At 37.4% G+C, this 20,724-nt stretch overlaps 1 protein-coding gene across 1 annotated transcript in view; it reads right to left on the bottom strand.

Annotated features, from left to right (window-relative positions):
- LOC145249642 (uncharacterized) overlaps positions 1-753 on the bottom strand; it is a 42,256-nt gene extending 41,503 nt beyond the window's left edge. The window contains exon 1 of the mRNA XM_080111405.1: positions 628-753. The gene's annotated coding sequence lies outside the window, so the exon portion shown is untranslated. The remainder of the gene's footprint in view (positions 1-627) is intronic.
- Between the last annotated feature and the right edge of the window lie 19,971 nt (positions 754-20,724).

The raw sequence follows: 20,724 nt of genomic DNA, 5'->3' as shown, positions 1-20,724 counted from the left end.
TTTAATATTTAGTAATCAAACTAAATATTAAATAAAATCTAGATTTTAAATTAGGCTAGGAGGAATATGGCAGCATAACTTAAAATAATTTATTTATTTGCCTCCCTACGAGGGCTAAATTCGACACAATATCAGTTTTTAATGCAAAGAAAATCCAGCTCCCAATAAATGCACTAAAAGTCAGTTGAAATGATTTCAATCGAGAAGGATTTCTCCTTCCCTGATTGAGTAAAGAAAAAATGAAACGTAGCATCAGATATTTCATTTTGCTCCTAGCGAAAAAACATCGACATTGTTTAGCAGTAAAAACGACCCCCACATATGATCATAAGACCAGACGAACTCCTTTTATGTTTATAAACATAATTTCCTATGAAGAAAAACAGGGTTTTTTTTTAAATAAATATATTTGATTTTCTTTTTAATTATTATTCTTTAATTTATCTAATAAATTGAGGTTCCAAATAATTTAAAAAGAGAAAATTAATGATAATCATATAGACTGCATCTAATTTTCTTCAAAACATTGGTAATGGTTGGTGCCAATATTTCTTCAAGAAATCATTTCTCAACATTATTGAAGTTACGCAAAAACTGAAGAGAAAATGTACAATTTCATCAACTTACTTGATACATTTTAGATTAACAGATATTTTTTTGTGTGAATTTTTGATTATTTTTTTTTAAAATAAAATGTTTACATGGAATATAGCGAGAGACGTCTATTATTTCAGCGCTTCCGGTTTAAACGGTGTTCAATAAAAATATGTTTCCTCTAATAATTTTTCTTCAGGTAAATTGCTTCATTTAACGACGTATCAACCTTTTCCTAACTATTTAATGCAGAAGCCAATCTTTGTAGAATTGATTTTGCTTAAATTTCTTAATATCTTCGAGTATATATTAATCTTGTTCACCCTAATTGTTTTATTTTACGGAATATCACTCCTTTTCAGTTCGAAGTTGTATTATTTGGATTTCGGACTACTGTGCTCTCATCCGGAGTATTATTTTCACAACGTTTCGATCGATGTAACCTCCGACCTTTTTCAAGTGTATCGTGTTGAACACAGGAATTTGCACGGAATTTTGAACGGAACCCTTTATTTAATTCACATGATTAGCATACTCTCATTCCGTCAGCCATGACTGGGTAGGAGTCTGTGTGCTGGGTTTAGTAGAGGCCAGTTTGGGATGATGATAGCGTCTTGAGTATTGTGAAGAACCATCCAAAATTTAATATAATTTGAGTATAACTGTTAGGTTTTAGCGAATAAAGATAATGAAAGATGTATTTACAAGCGTGCATAAAAATGGAAATAAAAGAGATATTGAAAAGCCACCAGGTAGCAAGTGCTACCCAAATCATAAACTGTAAATAAAAATATGAAGAAAAAAAAAACTCTAAATAAAAATATGAAGAAAAACGAATAAACTGTAAATAAAAATATGAAGAAAAACGAATATTTTTATAATAACAAAACATTTTTATACAAGAGATAAGAATATGAAGGTTATGTTCATGTTAATTAATATTCAAGGTACAAATACGTGTTTAATAAAGAAAGTTCAATAAATAGTCATAAGTGAATATCTTCATTGTGTGAATATATGTGTGTAAGTAATATGCATGGCATTGTGTACGTGTGTGCTTTAGTTTACCTTGTTCTTGTTAGTGTGCATACTGGATGTGCAGTTGATAAAAGCTGGCATATAATCCATAAATTCCTTGAGTTCTTTTTGCCTTGCTACTTCAGCACTAAAGAGCACGAGGTGGATGCAGAGAATACGTTCTTAGGGTCCTTTTCAGGGTGTGCTGGCTTGAGAATTCTGGAGAAAACTGATTTTGTTGACCAGGTCTTATAGAAATTTCCAAGTTCATACTGGCTTACTATTTTCACATATATGTGTTATTTTTGGGGCTATGGAACGATTTTCCTTAATTGAAAATAGTTTGTGTTCACACGTTTCTGTGAAAACTTATTTGCTTTTGGGAGTGAAGAGGAAATTAAATTGGAACAAAGCAGGAAAAGAAAGAGGATAAGCAATTAGATCCATTTATTTTTTAGTGTTAAGTTACCAAATTCTAAGTAATTTTGTAGTAAAAAAAAAAAAAAAAAAAAAAAAAAATCGTGCAAACCTTTTACCACTGGCAACGCCCGCTTCAGAGAGTGAAAGAAGAAAGAAGAAGAAGAGAATGGCCACTGCGTCTATTTATAGACTAGAGATCATGGGAAGAGTATGCAAATAAATTTGGACGGTTTTGTCCTATAAAAAGCCTGTATTTGGGAGAGAGGGTGTCTTTTTTGTTTGGCAGAAGCAATTGCTGTCAGAAGTGCATTGGACTGCAGGATTGAAGAGTGAAGATTGAGTTGTGGGGTCATTGTATTTAACCACAAGCTATTTCGGCCAAGAACAGATCATGGAATCTGGGATGTTGAGATTGGGAAAAGATGTGATACCACCTTTTAGTGGAGAAGGTGATGTAGCCGGATGGATAAAGAAAGTAAAACTAGTGGCTAAGCTTCAACATGTGCCAGACCTTGCGAATTTTATTCCACTTTTTTTGCAGGGAGATGCACTCGCTCTCTATCTTGAGATGAATAATGCAGAACAAGAAGATGCAGAACTGATAGAGATGAGACTCGTGACCGCCTTCACTGAGGGGCTTTTTGAGGCATACAAAAAACTGCAACGATTCAAGTGGACAGGAGAATCGGTGGATGTTTATGCGAATAAAATCAAAAGATTGGCTGGACTGGCGGGATATCTGGGAAGAGGGCTGGAACATACAGCCAAACTGGCATTCATAACTGGATTCCCAGACGATGTATCTGTGGCATTACAGCAGCTACCGGACATAGAGAGAATGGATGTCAGCAAACTGATACCGACTGCACGGCTTTTAGTCAGCAAAAGGGTTGTAGAAACTCGGACATTGGCCGCAAGTGCGCAAACTAATGAGACTAATAAGGGAAAGAAAGAATCAAGCCTTCAGTGCTTTAGATGTCAAGGACCGCACCTAAAAAAAGATTGCACAGAGATCCCTAGGGCCAGGGCAACATGCTACAATTGTGGAAAATTTGGCCACATTGCGAGATATTGTCCGCAGATTCAGGGAAACGGGCAAGGGGGAGCTTCTGCACCGCAAGCTACCCTAGTAATGAAATGAAGGCGCGATACTGGCCTCTTCCTATAATAGAAGTAGAGATGAATGATTCTGTAATGACTGCACTTGTCGATACTGGGTGCACCACTACTTTAATCAATTCCAAACTTTTGAAGGGATATGGAAGGAGCGGTGCAGTGAAAGCAGTTGATGGGAGGAATATAGAATGTAAAGGAGCCAGACAAGTGGAGATAAAAGTCTGTGGAATGCACGTAAAGGTGAGGGCAATCTTGATGAATCACATCGTTGATGGGATCGACGTCATAATTGGAATGGACGTGATTAATGAGCTGGGAGGTGTAACTATAAAGAAAGCCAAAGTGAAGTTTGGAGATATACAATGTGCCGTGGCTGCCCATCAGCTGAATGTTTGCAAAATCGAGGATAAAGACTTTGAAGCAAACTTCGATGGAGATAAATGGACAGTAAGATGGACATAGAAGGGAGAGTCTCCAGTATTGCAGAACAAAGTCCAATATTATAAAAACTCTCTGGAAGGCGATAAGAAATTAGAATTCGAGAAAGAGGTGGAAAGATGGATATCGGATGGTATTCTGTTACCATGGAAAGGAGAAAGAAAAGGCGTGTTGCCATTGATGGCAGTATTTCAGGCCACAAAAGGGAAAGTTAGGCCAGTGTTCGACTTTCGTGAGTTGAACCGTTTTGTGGCATGTCATACAGGGAGCGACATAATAGATGTATGTGATGAAAAGATAAGAAAGTGGAGACAGTTGGTAGGAGGGACCGCAATAGTGGACCTTAAGTCTGCCTACCTGCAACTACATGTGGCAAAGGAACTATGGCAGTACCAGCTGGTCTGTTATAAAGGAAAAACCTATTGCCTAACACGATTAGGATTCGGACTTAATGTCGCACCAAAGATTATGGCAGCCATTTTAAAAACAGTATTAAAGAAAGGAAGTAGGATGAAAGAGGCCACTGATTCATACATTGATGATATAATGGTAGACGTAACGAAAATATCGACACAGGAAGTTGTGGAACATTTGAAGGGGTTTGGGTTAGCAGCAAAATCTCCGGAATCCCTGGACGGAGGAGCGGCACTGGGCCTTAAGCTTATGAAAAATAAGATGGGTGCACTAATGTTCAGGAGAGGCAACGAGATCCCAGAGATGGGAGGAGAAATTAGTAGGCGGGAGCTATTTTCGATCTGTGGTAAATTATTGGGGCACTATTCAATTACTGGATGGCTGCAATTAGCATGCAGTTATGTGAAAAGAAGAGCAAATGGAATGGATTGGGAAGAAAAAGTTGATTGCAGAACCATGAAAGTGATGCAGGAGGTTCTAGCTGAGGTGAAAAAAGAAGACCCTGTTAATGGCGCTTGGCACATACCTGAAGTGAGCACAGGAGTCGTGTGGTGTGATGCAAGCAATGTTGCAACTGGCGTGGTTGTCGAGATTGGCGGTGTGGTGGCGGAAGATGCAACTTGGCTGAGGAAAAGTGATGACTTTAATCACATTAACATAGCTGAATTAGATGCTGTTCTAAAGGGTGTCAATTTAGCTATCAAATGGAGACTGACAAATATTGAAATAAGAACTGATTCAGCCACTGTACTCAGTTGGGTGAACTCTACTGTGGAGGAGAGTGGCAGAATACGAACAAAGGGTGCCGGAGAAGTGATAATAAAGCGGAGATTAGGGATGCTTAGAGAGTTGATGTCTGAATTGAAACTGCAAATAAAAGCAGTGTTTGTGCCTTCTGAAAGAAACAAGGCAGATGCGCTAACACGGATAAAAAAAAACAGTGGTTAATTGAGAAAGAGGAGGCGCCGATATGCTGTCTTGGAATTGGAGAAATTAAAGAGTTGCATGACATGCATCACATGGGAGTGGAGAGAACATTATATTTGGTGAGGCAAGTGGATCCGAATGTAAAACGGGAAGAAATTCAGATGATAGTAAAGAACTGTGTTCGGTGTCAATCGATCGATCCTGCCCCAAATATACATAATCCTGGGGAAATTGGAGTTTTAACGAACTGGACGAGACTAGCTATTGACATAGCACACTACCGAGGGGGAGCGTACTTATCAATAATTGATTGTGGGCCAAGTAGACTGGCGATATGGAAGGAACTGCGAGTGGAAGCCGCATCTGCAGTTGCAACTGAATTAGAAAAGGTGATGCTTGAACGAGGTCTAGTAAGGGAGGTGATAATGGACAACGGCACTGTTTTTCGCTCAGAAATCTTTCAGACGATGCTAAAAAAATGGAAGATTAAAAGTTATTACAGGGCAGCCTACAGACCTGGAGGAAATGGCATTGTGGAGCGACATCATCGGACCGTGAAAGCAATAGCTGAGAGAGGAAGAATATCGCCTGAAGAGGCCACATTTTGGTACAACATGTCCCCTAAGGTCGGGCAAAGAGATGACACAGTACCACATAGAGCAATCTTTAATTACGAATGGAGACATCCTAGAGACATGTCACCGGAAATTAATGATCAAGGACCAGCCAGAATCCAAATAGGAGAAGAAGTTTGGGTGAAACCGCCTAATGCCCGATGCACAACGCAGTGGGGAAGAGGAGTGATAACAGGAGTGCAATCCCCAAACAACTTAAGTGTCAATGAAATGCCACGACATGTTTTAGATTTAAGGCGTGTGGTCCATTTAGGTGATGAGGATGGTGGTACTGAGGCAGGGAGTGATGAAGATGAACCGGTGCCGATGCAGAGACCACATAGAGAACGCAATGCGCCGATCTGGACACGGGATTACGAGATGTGAATGATCTTTAATGATCATGGAGGCGTGTAGTAAAAAAAAAAAAAAAAAAAAAAAAAAATCGTGCAAATCTTTTACCACTGGCAACGCCCGCTTCAGAGAGTGAAAGAAGAAAAAAGAAGAAGAGAATGGCCACTGCGTCTATTTATAGACTAGAGATCATGGGAAGAGTATGCAAATAACTTTGGACGGTTTTGTCCTATAAAAAGTCTGTATTTGGGAGAGAGGATGTCTTTTTTGTTTGGCAGAAGCAATTGCTGTCAGAAGTGCATTGGACTGCAGGATTGAAGAGTGAAGATTGAGTTGTGGGGTCATTGTATTTAACCACAAATTTCCAATTGTATTTTGAGTTGTATTGATATAACTTTCAACCCCCAGAAGAATGTAGCTTACAACTGAATTTTACCAAGTACTTTATTTATTTGTGGACAATTCTAGCATGTCATAATTTTGACTCACACAAGATGCTTTCAGAGAGTTATGTGGCTCCTGAATACTGTCCTAATCGTTTTGCAGAATTAGCTGTGTCTGCTGTGTACCAGCAATTAAGTGAAGAATTAAGTATGCGGATTTTGATTGTGTAAAGAAAATGCTGTACACAGCTTTTGCTTTGGATCTCTTCGCTGCGTGGAAGCAGTTTGTAGCACACTGCCTTGACCTAGGTGGAATGGTCGATAAATTTTTGGTAGAAATATGCAGGCTTGGAGGAATATGTTTGGCAGCATATCAGATCAATGGTGCACACTCATGCCATTTTAAAGAACTGCACAAGAGTTGCAGAGCAGGCTGCAGTAGCTGCATGGTTGGCAAAAAGCACACCTAAGGAGATGGATACTTCCAGGCGGTTTTATAATCGTAGTAAATCCATTCATAGGGCAAGCGATTGTCTATTGGATAGTGAGACATTCAGAGGTGCTGGTGTCAAGCCCTGAAGAAATATCATATGATTGATATCAGATTTGTGGGCACATTACTCAATTTTTTCTGAAAACAAGCGGATGGGGTGAGGGAGAATTCAGTGCCAATTTCATCCCCCAAACTGTTGTAAATGGTGCATTTCTGGTTGTAACTGTCCGCAGTAATGGGCTACCATGTACAACTGTAGGGATGCATGCAGTCACTAGTCTGCAGGTCGTGTTGTTAGTTATGGATGAGGAAAGTGACTCCTGTGCTCACAGCAGATGGAAGCACACTAAATTGCTGTGGAATGGGAGTAGTGCAAGTTAACATTGGTGCAAAGCTGAGCATTAACATAGAAGTCTTAGTTGTAAATGGATACTTACATTTGATTTGTTGCTTGCGCTGGACACAATTAAGCAGCTGGGAGGAGTAGCTGTGTCTAGTGCCAGTAAGGTGACTTTTCCACATTTCAGCAAAACTAATTTTGCTGCTATCTCCATTACCAAGCCTGATTTCCTCACAGAGTATGAAAAGAACACTCAAATTGTGGAAATGGGCTGGTGACCAACCTCTAATTACGTTAAAAATTAGACTTGCAGAATATCCAGCCGCAGCACAAACTCATGAGGAATATGATCATGAACTGCAAATGTAGATCAATAACAGTTAGCTGCTGCCATATCCAGAGGATGAACTTAGCCATCTCATGTCTGTTCATGGTTGTTGTTCAGGAGAACAAACAAAAATTTTGGGCTGTTAAGGATTATCTAGAGCTAAATGAGTATGTGGACGAGTATACAACCAATGCGGATGTTTGTTTGCAAAAATTGAGGGAATGGCGACAGCAAGGACCAAATGTTGCAGTGCTAGATCTACACTGAGCCTATTTGCAAATACATGTTGACAAATTTCTTTTACCGTTCCAAACAGTGGAGATCAAGGGACAATGATATTGTCTCACCCGCCTTGGATTTGGGCTTAATGTCGCCACTTTAATAATGCGGGCCATTGTTAATGCCATCCTCAGCCAGAATAAGATCATAAACACAATTACATCTTCTTATATTGATGACATTTTTGTGAATGAAAGTGTGTGTTCTGCAACTTGCGTCAAGGAACATTTTGAGAAGTTTGGTCTGGCAAGCAAGACCCCAGAACAACTGAGACTGGGCTCATGCATGTTGGGATTACATGTCTAGGAGAAGCAGAGAAAACTGTTATTGCAGCGTGGAAATGACCTTCCAGTAGTCTCCGATAGACTTACCTGTTGCATTGTATTTTCAGTATGCAGGAAACTGACTGGCCATTTCCCGGTGTGTGGTTGGTTATCTGACACCACAGTGTTTGTATAATGAAGGGCAAATGCTATGACAACTGGATGGAATGACAAAGTGCAAGACCTTCCTCAAGCATGGATGATTGAAGACATTTGTTTGCCCAGGATGATCCAGTGAAAAATGACTGGTGTATCTGTGGAGAAGATGTTACAGTGTGGGTGAACGCTAGTTCCATTGCCACAGGTGTGGTTGTGGAAAGCAATGGTTCTATGGCAGAAGATGCAAACGGGATCCAAGCATTACATGAAGAAAAGCATATAAATTTAGCTGAACTTGATGATGTGCTGCGAGGTGTCAACCTTGCTTTACAGTCGAAACCCAAAACCATTCATTTGCGAACAGACTCTACATGTGTATATCGGTGGATAACTGACACATTGTCCGGACAGACAAGAGTGCACATCAAATTAGCCTCTGAAATGTTATTTGGCCTTGGAATATGCTCTGAAGATTGATGTAGGGCTCGTTAAGTCTTAGGATAACAGAGCTGACCAACTTACTCGAGTAACATGAAATCAGTTTCGATGATTGCATGAAATCAGTAAAAAAAACAGAACCCAGAGAGCATGTTTCTCAGGTACAGGCAATCCATCAGTAATGGACATCCCAATGTGAAGAGGGCTTTACTTTGTAAAGTTAGTCTACCTATTAATAACTGAAGCTGAAGTGTGGACGGTTGTTGGGGATTGCACAGAATGCCAATCCATAGATCCAGCCTCAGTCCATTGGAAGCCAAGTAGGTTCGACGTCCCTTAAATTTGGAGCAAGGTTGTTATGGATATATACCTGATTTTGATAGTGTGGCCCTAGTTGTTTTACCATCTGGAAGCAGTTGCACCGATAAGATTCTGCTACTGTTAGTTTCATATCGACGGGGCTGTTCAGGATTGTGTCATGAATCGTTAGAGATGTTCAGGTTCGAATCTACGGTGTTGTTTGGGATCGTTGTGTTGAATCATCGAAGGTGTTTGGGTTCAAATAGATGGGGTTGTTCAGCATCATCTCAAATCGACGGAGGTGTCCAGGTTCAGATCGACAGTGTTGTTTGGGATCGTGGCATGTCGAATCAACTTTATTTGAAGAAAACATTGAAATATAAATAGAGTTACTAAGTCGGCTTTTGTCATAAATAGGATGTGATATCCTGAAGTTCCATGTCTTGTCTGGTTCAGAACGAGACGAATAGCAAGTATGCCTTGTCAGCGCAAAATCTACTTGGGAATTTATCATGAGACTATTACCGACTGATTAATGAATTATTCCAAATACTATATTAATCGAGAGCCAAGTACTCTCATTAGAATGGGAATGGGATTCTCTACCGATTTCCAACTGACAAGTAAGCCTCACTTATGTCACCACTTTTCTCTGAAACTTTGTTCTTTTTCATTTATCTTTAATATCATAATGCGATCCGAGTTGTCCTTTTGTGGTTCGAATTTTGGGTCCACATAGGAACTGATTTGTACTTGGCATCCATCCAGCTGTGATTGGAAAGCAACAAACTTCCAGTGCACATGTCAGTGATGTGCTAATCATCTATGTATCAATATTGTGACATGCCCCTTCTGAGGTTAGCTTTGTTATCTGATCATGATAAATTAATTTCAAAAAAGAAATAATTTCCTCAGGTTGCAAGGAGCTACGTGCCAGCCCGTATTTTGTTGACTTCCTCTGCTAAAAAGAGCATTTTAAATGGGGGTAACAATTATCTGCTCTTCTTGACTTAAAACACGGACTCTAGGCTTGTGGTTTTATAAAATAGATGTCAGATGAATGAATGGATGCATTTAGCAATCAGCTGTTCTATCGCTGTAAGAAATGGTAGGTCAGAGAAATTTCAGCATATCTTTTAACATGAAAAGACAACCAATTCAACATGTACATATATATTCTTTTTTTGTGTTTATCTTTTTATTTTATATATAATGAACAGAATCGAAGAACGAATATATCTATATCTATATCTATATCTATATCTATATATATATATATATATATATATATATATATGTCTCGTATAGCAAAGTCTCAGTAAAAAAAAAAAGAGAAAGACAAGTTTACAACAGAAATAATTTACAGAGTTGTGCCCCTTTCATCATTATCTCCTTTTATGTTTTGTTATAATAGAACAAGGGAGACTACTCCTGTTGATTTACCCTTTTGTTTATTTTGTTTGTTTTTCTTTCTTTCGGGCGATATTATTTTTTTTTTTAATTATCAAACTCTAGAGAGATTTCTGAGTTTTCGTCACTTAATAGTTCTCTTGAAGTGATCCGATATATCTTTATAACTGACAAATGAAAAGAGTAAAAGACAAACCGACCTTTATTATATGCTGATTGACACCAAGTATGTTTTTCTTCATAATTCTTGTTTCTTGGATTTTATCAGCGAAGTTGCTTAGACGTGTTTTCTCCTTGGAATCTCTTCTGCAACTAACTTGCATCTCAATTCTTAACGGTTTACTTTCTTCTGAAGGGATGCTGATTATATTTTTCTGTATTTTAAGTATATCAGAATTTTCCTTTTTTTTTTTCTCCTAGCTGTCGCCATCGCCGTTGTTGTCATGATAATGGTTCACTTGGTCGTTTTAATTCCTTTGCGTCTTGGAATTTTAACCATTAAATTTATTTTTATAAATATGATATTGACGTATCTCAATATCGTCACAATATGTTAACCGAACTACAACTCAACATAATGCAAGATCTCACATGCAACTACTACATTATCTTCTGCTTATGATTTTAGCCAATAAAACAAAAAAAAACTTTATTGGTTGCAGTAGCACATATGGATACATTTGAAACAATACGAACAACAATCAAGAAAAGTTTGACCCAAAATATACTTGTTATGTTGTAAAGTGCAAAATGTCTTGTTTATCCAAATTTACGATAAATTAATTATTTTCTTTATTTGCCACAAAAGTTTGATAATTTTGGTAATTATTCAACCAGAACATTCTAACTGAACAAGTGTCAGTGTGAGTTCTTGCAAGGGAGAATAGACAGTTTTGCAATGAGCTTCAGAAATGTAGAAGTGAGGCGAATTTAAAATAATCTAGCAGAAGTTGCTCATCATCTGTAGAGAATGGAATATAGCTATATACAGGTAGCAAACTCTGGGGTTGAAAGTCTCTAATATTCTATGTGTTATAACTCTGTTAGAATAGAAACACATGCAACAAGTATACTGCTAACATCCCAACTTTATTTTAACAACAAAATAAAGTGTGCCTCCTACGGCTAACTAAACTGTTGCATGCCATAATTTCAGGAGTTTTCTGCACAATTCCTGTCCTTGATATATTACATCTCTCCAGTCTTAAATGGATTAAAGAACGCACAGTCTCTTAACTTAATAGAATTTTTTCACAGACGGTCAGATATTGAAAATGAGGCAATGATTTCTTTTTTCTTGTTTTTTTTTTTTTTAATTTTTTCACTCCAAACAAGGCATATTGCCCCTTAGAACGTAGTGAGTTACTATTTGGGATTCGTTCTAACAGGGGACTAGGGGAAGTTGAGCAGTGAGATGTATGTTCACATTACATTAAAACTTCTGCAGGTTAGTATAGTCAGGGAAGCAGGAAACAGGCAGGGAATTCAAAAGTCTACCAGTCCAAGGAAAATTAAAGCAGAAAGCTTTCTAGCATCGACGGATCTCAACAGTAAAGAGGTGGGATTTTGGTGCTTTTGGGTTAGTTGGGTGTATGTACATTGAGGGGGGACAAGTGGTATTAGTTCATCAGAACACATTCTATTAAAGTACTTGTAAAACACATACAATGATGCAACATAGTGAAGATGATGTGAGTAATTTTCTATTACAGTAAAGGGAGACTACATTCTTTGTGGCAGTCTTGGAAATGTCCTCGATGTATTTGTTCCAATTCATGTTGCCTGTAAATGTTAGGCCAAGGAGTTTGAAAGATGGACTCTCAAGTAGGGTGATACTTGTCATCTCAATCGATGGTTGAAAAGGCTTTTTGTAGTTGTTAAAAAGAAAGAAGCTTAGTCGTAGTAGCATTAAATATTACCAACCATTTACTGGCCCATTCCACTGCAGATTAAAAGTAATTTTCTAAGTTTTGTTATCATTGCCTTGGATATGTATACATTTGTTTTTCTCTTCATGTTTATTATAGAATGTGTTGTCATCAGCAAATATACCCATCTCAGATACAATTTTATGAGAAAGATAATTTATGAATATCAGGAATAATAATAGTTCAAGGATCGGTCCCCGGGGCACACCTGCATTAATATTATGTTGTTTTAAAATATGGCTATCAGGGACCTGAATTTTTATTTTGACTAGGAAGCATTTGATTATATTGAGTATTTGTCCAGAAATACCATAGGATTTAATTTTCATGAGAAGCCATACATGCCAGACCTTGTCAAAGGCTTTGGATATATCAAGAATTACTACCCTAGCTTCCATTTGCCTTATCCAGTGCATGGTATATGCATTCAGAGATGACAATTGAAAGATTCACAGCAGAACGGGTTTGCCTAAATTCATACTGTTAGTCAGAAAGAAACAAACATTTACATTTCTGTCTGATGACTATAGGTTCCAATTGAGTTTTATCCTGACATAATAGCTCTGGTGCTTCTCATCCTCAGAAGGCTTCTTTGTACTGGTTTTCTCTATGTCGTCTGTGGTATCGTTCCCATCAGTCACATCCTCTTCTAAAAACGGAACTGGACTCTTAATGATTTGTTTTGAATATCTTGGTGCCACTCCTCTGTTTGTTTTCACCTCAAAAGTTACATAATCCAACTGCTTCGATGATCAGGACCAAAATTCTTTACAAGGACCAAATCATTCACAGCAAATTCTTTGAAAAGGCCATATTTTTAATACTGCTGTTCATTTTTCAATTGTGAACAATCTTCTTATGCTTGTCCAGCTACAACAGATGAAATATTTTTCTTAATTGCCATTTGCACAATAAATTAAGATGGAGGAATTTTTGGTGTCCTAAGGTGAAATTGTTCACTTTTGTTTTAAGACATATTTTCATGTCTCTATTTATCCACTTCATTGTCTTGAATACTTTCAGCCTGTTCATTGGATGAGGGATATGCTGTTAGAAGCTACAACAAATAAACAACCACTGCTTTAGCCACCATTGAGAATTGAAGTGAATCTTTATGACACATGTTTACTTCTGCAGCAGTGGATGTTTATTTGTTGTGGCTTCTGATAGCATATCCAACAGCAGTAGCTAATTTCCTGGCTTGGTGCATAGTTGTACTGTTTTGCATGCAAAAAAAAAATTCTGCAGCCGTTTTGGAATACTTGATAGAGGTTTCCTTTTGGCTAATTCCTTTTGGCTAATTCCGAATGGGGTTTGTGTCAGGACAATCACTTCTCTCCCATGAGTTTAGCATATCTTTCTCAATTTATGCATATGAATGCTCAATGTCTGAAAAAGATTCATTGGTCTGTCAATCTGAATTAAGGTCAAACTTAAACTTACAAGCATCATTTTCAAATATGTTCCTTGTAGCAATTATAATATGCGTTTTGTATTCATCATAACCAAAACATCCACGAAATGCTCCCATGTCTCTTGTGCTGATAATTTTTCTCGCCTTTTATGGGAAAACCATCCTAGCAATGCGATGTCTCATGGAAGTAATACATTTTAGTCATATTTCGAGTTCCTTTCGGTTGAATTTTACTCATATGCTACACACTTATGAGGTCGTTCATGAAACCACTTTTTGATTAGTCCTATAAATCATTAGATCATTTGCATTATCGGCAAAAACATGTTTGAAAAGTATTAGATTCTTTGTGCTGTTCAATTTGTCAATATTTCGATGAAAGGTCTGCTATGGTAAATATCTTAACATTTTGTGCCATGAAGGATATCTTTGAGATGTAGTGTTCTCTAACATTAGTTACGAGACAGACTCACATAAAATGACGAAAAAAATATGCAATGTGCATGGTTGGCAAAAAAAAAAAAAAAAAAATATATATTTGTCTACCTTCGTTGCACACCTTTTCACCTTTTTCCACTAGTATTTCCACTTCCCCACTCGACTTGTATACTACACCATTATTGCTAATTTCAATCATCACTTTTGATAATCCTATTTTATCATATTAGTGGCCAATAAGCGTTCAGTTGTCAAACAGAAAAAAGCTATAACTTTAAATAATTCCATATTTAAAAACAGTCCAATGATGATCTAACAGATGAACTATTTTCTGCTGATTTAAAAACACAAAGTTAAGTGTTTAGTAATTGGTTCATTGATCAATAGAATAGCTTGGCATATGAATACAGTTTACTAAACTAGTTCTTCAAAGCATATTCATGCAAGTGTTTTTCCAACTTTCAAACAATTTGAACTAGGCTACACTAGAAAACAGTTCTGTCCAACTAACCAGTCTAGAATTGGAATCTGTTTGGATGAGTAATACCCCACTTTTGTGGAAATTACTATTGGATATGTAACACAAAAAAGGAAGGAAAAAAATATTAATAAAAAAGCAAGACAGTCTGTAACATGTAACAACAATCTCCAAGGATTCTTGTCACCGTTCCTTCACATTCTCCCAGCGGCCTCCTTTTATGCAGTTGAGTAGTGAGATTTTGCATACAAGTCACAAAACTTTCCGTCACTTTGTGAGACCGCCCAGTTATAAAAGCTGTGGATGCTGCCATCTTGATCCCCCCCCTCTCCCTGGCAGCTCGACTTCACATGGCACGCACACATGCAGACGTTTTAATTGTAAGTCACAATTTTCCTTACACTCCCTCCTGATCTCATGATCACAGACAGAGCAGGGAGGTGGTGATCATCTTTGCTGAGCACTTTTTTGAAGAGGAATGACACCACAAGCTTTATCGTCATGTGTGCTTTCATCTGCAGTCTGAGGGCCAAGAATCACTGCATCCACCAGGAGGCTGCTAATATCCAAATCACTGCCTAATGAATCTGGCTTAACATTGATTTACTGATCTCAAAATCCGATTTGTTTTCGTCATCCAATAGGGGTTGCAATTGCGTTGCCAGTTGTAAGTCTTTACTGTGATGGAGCTCACCATCTACCTGCATCAACTATTGACTGGGAACACCCTGTGTCAATGAACGCTGAGTACCGTACACCATTGACTTCCTTGTCAATCATAGGTAACGCCAAATCTATTGATTGACCTGGGGCAAGGGTAACGATGGTACGTTGTCTCCACACTAATTTCCCAAACAATTCTGTGCTATGTGGCTTAGCTTGTTGCAAGGATAACAGTGTATTCATCCTCATCCTCATCCTCATCCTCATTTGTGCTTTGCCAATCCTTTTGTTGGTGATTTGGCTGCTTTTTTAGTCGTTCTGAGTCTTTCAAAATGTTTCGGGCTCTGGCTAGTAATTTATCCAGTCCAAGCTCATTAAGCCACAAAGGCGCTCGCAGTAGCCTACTGGTGTCGTCTGGAAGACTTGCATAAAAGGTGCATCCTAGTATGCTGTCATTTGCTCCATCGAACAGTACAATCAGTTTCCTCAAATATGCCAGGTAAACGTCCATCGTTTTGCTCGGTTTGAGCCTTCATTCAGTGAATTGCTTCCAAAGCCGCAGATAATGCCTGCTTAATTTCTTCCAGGTCCATGTCATCCCCGAGTTGCTGGTACACAGCATACGAGGGGCGTGCAATAAGTAATGTCCCTGACCCACTTCCCATAGTAGTAGAGCAACAAAACTTGGCACAGTTATTAGTCTTTCTCTACATAGGAACCACCCAGAGTTATGCATTTCTCTCATCGTTTGATGCAGCTCTGGAGACCGTTTTTGTAGAACACCCCAGGTTGGTCCTCCAACCACAACATGATTTCAGAAATCAAGGCTGCATCATCTGGGAAACGCTTTCCTTTCAAAAACAACTTCATGGCTGGGAAGAGGTGAAAGTCAGAGGGTGCAAGGTCAGGAAAGTAAGGAGGATGGGGGAGGATTTCATAACCACATGCCCGTGCTTCTGATCTGGTGACATGTGAATTGTGGACTGGAGCGTTGTCCTGCAGCAGGAGGGTATCTTTGCTGATCTTGCCCCGCCTCTTGATTTTGATAGCTTCCCTTAATTTCCTCAAAAGTGAAGCATAATAGGCTCCTGTAATTGTGGTATCCTTTGCCAGGAAGGATATCCGGCCTCCGTGAATACGAACCAGTTGGCGAGTAACAGTGATGGTGAATCATCTAACGATGACCTGTGGATCATTCCTATTCCCCGCGATGGTACAACTGTGAACCCCCAACACTGATGGCGATAGTTCCAGCACTCCTTCTGAGAGCTCCGGCGAAGATGAAGAAGTTCAGCCTGATGGTATGACTGTACGCGCTAACGCTGATGCTAATGGTTCCGACACATCTTCTGAGAGATCCAATGAAGATGAAGTAGTCCAGCCAATCCCCCTTTGTAGGAGTGCCCGCAACAAACGACCATGTCCACCATGCCAAATGTGTGGTCTGGAGACCAGGGGGGAGTGTAGAGTTGAATGTAATAATCAAAGAAGAAAACGACCCCGCATGTGTGTGTGTCGTGCGGTCATACAACTTACCTTCGGATGGCATCTGAGAGAAAGAGAAATTAAAGATGGCAGCCATGGATTTATAAGGTGTAGTATAGTGGAATCTCACGAGATCTCATCTTCCACTGCACATGTATGCAAATGGAATGGGGTCAGTTTTCTGATAAAATGTCTGTTGGCAGAGGCAGTGAGGAGAGACGTGCTGGAAGTTGAGAGAGAAAGTTGTCAGTGACGAATTCCAGCTGGACTTTTGCATATTGTACTTGGTTTATTTTGTTTTGCTGTTTACCAGCCCATTTAACATCACCAAAATAAACAGCATGTTAAACAATAATCTATCTGTATACTTCATAATCGGAGGGACATTTTATCTAACTACTTCAAACATAGGGCCAGAGGGAGCATTGACCCGAACTAAAACTTGAATTATAATGGTCATTTGAATGGTTAATTACATCAACCTTATCCATTTGATTGACCAGTATAATGAATATTTATTGACCACAGTATCTATACTTTAAATAACAGGCGATCAGAAGCCAGAGAATAGACTGATCTAATTATTATATTTTGAGTCTATAATTTTTCCCTCATATCTTTCTCTTAAAGTATCCTGATTTTTGTTCAAGAATTATTTGTATGCAAAACAGTACTTGCTTTTCTTGAAAAGTTAAATTACTATGCAGATTAAACTAATATTTGTTTAAACCCTGCCTTTTCTTTTCCTCCATTGAAATAGAAATGGAAAGGATCTAACAAATACTGAAAAGCAGAAAATAAATAACTTTTATCAGTAAAGCAAATATCTTACAGGATTTTAATGATGTTTGGCCTTAGAATTATTTAAATGATCTCCTTTGGATTATATGCAAGTCATCTCGTTTTAATTATATATGCATCTCTCTAAGAGACTCTGTCTGTCGGTTACACTTATGTTTAAAATAACATTTTCATTAGTTTGTCATGTTTAAGTTTGAAATAATTTTCGAATGCATCCACATATCTTGAATATCTTAAAAAGTTGAAAGAAATTTAATTGAAAAAATTTACAGTGGCATAAATATATATTAGGAATATTCGCTCTTGCTTTTTTTTTGTATACGTTGAACATGTTTTTATTTTAGGATGCATTGCCAAAATCTATAATACAAATTTTGCTAAACAATCCTTACAATTATTATTTTTTATTGAAATATTTTTTTTTTAGAGAGAACTCTTCTCTAAACGTCATTTTCTAAACAGCCTCAGTAATTGATTCTTATTTTTTTATGTATACACCAAGTTATACACAGATTTCAATGGGATATGTTTTTCTCTTAAAAAGTGGCTAAACCATTCTTAAACTGAACTAAATCTCAAGTGTTCATTTCATGTGTTGTTTGTTCTTAGTGCAGTGAAGATTAAACCTCTTTTCGAAGTGGGACTGGCCAACAAAATTAATGTCATGAATAACACTCTTTGTACAACCCTAACCCACTTGAGTTTGTTTTTCTATTTACACTTTGCCGCCCACAACTGGCAAAATGATGTTATGGGCTGGTGAGTTTGTGGACTGATGCTCATGTCAAAAGTACAGTTATAACCTTTATATAAATGGTAATTCAAATAGGTGCTAGTGTATAAATATTGTTACCTGCTCCTGAATTTTCTCTTTTTTTTTTATATCTGTGACACAACCACAGACACAGCAGTAAATCTCTATTTTGTTCAACCCTCATTTTTTTTAAGAATACTAGTATTCCTTGGTGCAGTTTTCCTTGTCTTCAACGTTTTTTTGTAGCTTCACGAGGGAAGAGAGAGAAGATGGAACTAAAAAAAAAAACAGCAAAAGAAATATTGTTATCACACACAGCAATATGACTGCGACAACCTCAAGTCAATCGAACAACAAACGTAACCTGAACGCTTCCGTTTACATGACTAAACATGAACAATACCGTCGATAATACCCGATATGTTATCAAACACTTTCATCAACATGATCCAGTATGGTTTTGAACAATTACGTCGACATAACTCCGAACAATTCTGTTGAAATGATCTCACATGGTCCCAAACAATTCAGTTGATATAACCCGACACAATCTCGAATAACTCCTTCAATACGACCTGATACAATCCCGAACAACTCTGTGGATGTGAACAATTTCCTCAATATGATGTGACACATTACCAGAGCAACCTCTGAACGAGTCTGGCGTTGAGTTTTTCTAGCCCTTGGACGATCGTGCTTTTGCTGTAGGTGAGCTCAACAGACATTGACACATAATTCTTGAGCACTTCCACACACGCCTGTCACATTTTTAACAGACATTAATAGTTATACTAGACCAGAAATTGCAGGTGCATGTGTATCACCATTGTAAAATAATAATAAACTTCGAAATGTAAGTAGAATGCCCTCTTAAAATATTCAAACTAAATTGGTATTTGAACAATTAAGTGTATAATAATAATCTTATGGCATCACACTTGCTCACAAGAGGTAGAGAAGATGCAAAAAGTGCAATGCTCAGAATTGTAGATGAAATCATTTGTCTTTTTAAATATTTCTATTATGATAATTTGGGCCAAACTTTTCTATATTTTAGCATTTTTTCACATTTTTTATTATTACAATAGAATTTGATTAGTCATCATCAGAATTTTTTTCCCTGTTTCCCAGTTCTTATTTTAGTATTTTTTCAATTGATATAATGCAAAGTCATAATTCCATGAATTAGTTAATAAACATGTTCCTTGGAGTAATGAAATTACTTGGTCTACAAATATGGGCTCCAAGGAAACTAAAATTTATCACCCAAGTAACCATATTACCTTAAGGATTACTTTGTCCCTTGGAATTACTTGACCACTTAAGATGATGGCTGCAATTTCAATCACATAACATAATTTTTATTAGTGTATTTACACCAACACCTCAGATGATTTCTGTTCACCTAAAGTTTTGTAGGATAATTATAGGTATGAATTACAAGACTCATTCTATAATGTAATATGAATAGGATTATTAGAAAAGAAGGAAATAAGTCGTATTAACTGAATAAAAACACACACACACACACACACACACACACACACACACACACACACACACACATATTAAAATATATATGGTTGAAAGTTCATGTTATGTGTGGAAATACCTGCACAGTGAATTATTTTTTTTTTTATATAAAAAGGAGAAAAACTTAATTTGATTTATCTGAATTATTTAGACTACCATTTTTGAATTTATTCTCACAACGTTTCAACTGATGTAACCTCCAACCATTTTCAAATGCATAATGGAAATAAGCATAAATGATCTAACAGATCAACAAGCACTCGTTAGTGAAAGCCAACAGGTAAATGATTGACAAAACATAACACTGAAACCGAGGAGATTGAAGATAACAAAATCACAGAAATTACTTAGGATGAAACAAAAAAAGTCAAGTGATTTATGGACGATGATAAAATAAAACTCGCATTTCTAAGGAACGAAGATTGGAAGAAATTGAAATTAAAAACAGAAAAGATAAACTCATCTTATACATCCTAACAGATATCATCACAGAACTAAACAATGTAAGGGTAAGTTCAGTAATCATGAAACTAAAAGTAGAAACAAAACAAAAAAGCCTGGATGTGAAATAAGACCAGAAACCCAAATCAGCAAACTTCGAAAAAACAAAAAGCAGAAGCAGAAAATAGGATGAAAGAGAACAGGAAACGATGGTAAAAGCAAGATATGACTATTAAGTAAAGAGAAAGACCATCCTTTCCCATATCCGTGATATAATAGTAAACCTAGGCACCTCCAACACATGTGAGTCTGATTTTAACCCTGCTATATTAATAAAGAAAATATCTGCTGAGTTAGCCCTTGTTCTCTCCAAATTCTTTAACAAATACCTTGCCGAATCTTGCATCCCTAGTAGGTAAAAAAAAATCGCCTTTGTAGTACCAGTATTCAGGAATTCTGGTGAAAAAAAAACCTCATCTGCTCAATTATCGCCATATTAGTC

Source organism: Euprymna scolopes, chromosome 28, assembly GCF_053919585.1.
Source record: "Euprymna scolopes isolate OS-2025 chromosome 28, ASM5391958v1, whole genome shotgun sequence".
Classification (NCBI taxonomy): domain Eukaryota; kingdom Metazoa; phylum Mollusca; class Cephalopoda; order Sepiida; family Sepiolidae; genus Euprymna; species Euprymna scolopes.
The sequence above is the reverse complement of the archived record's forward strand: the minus strand, read 5'-3'. Positions and strand labels throughout refer to the sequence as shown.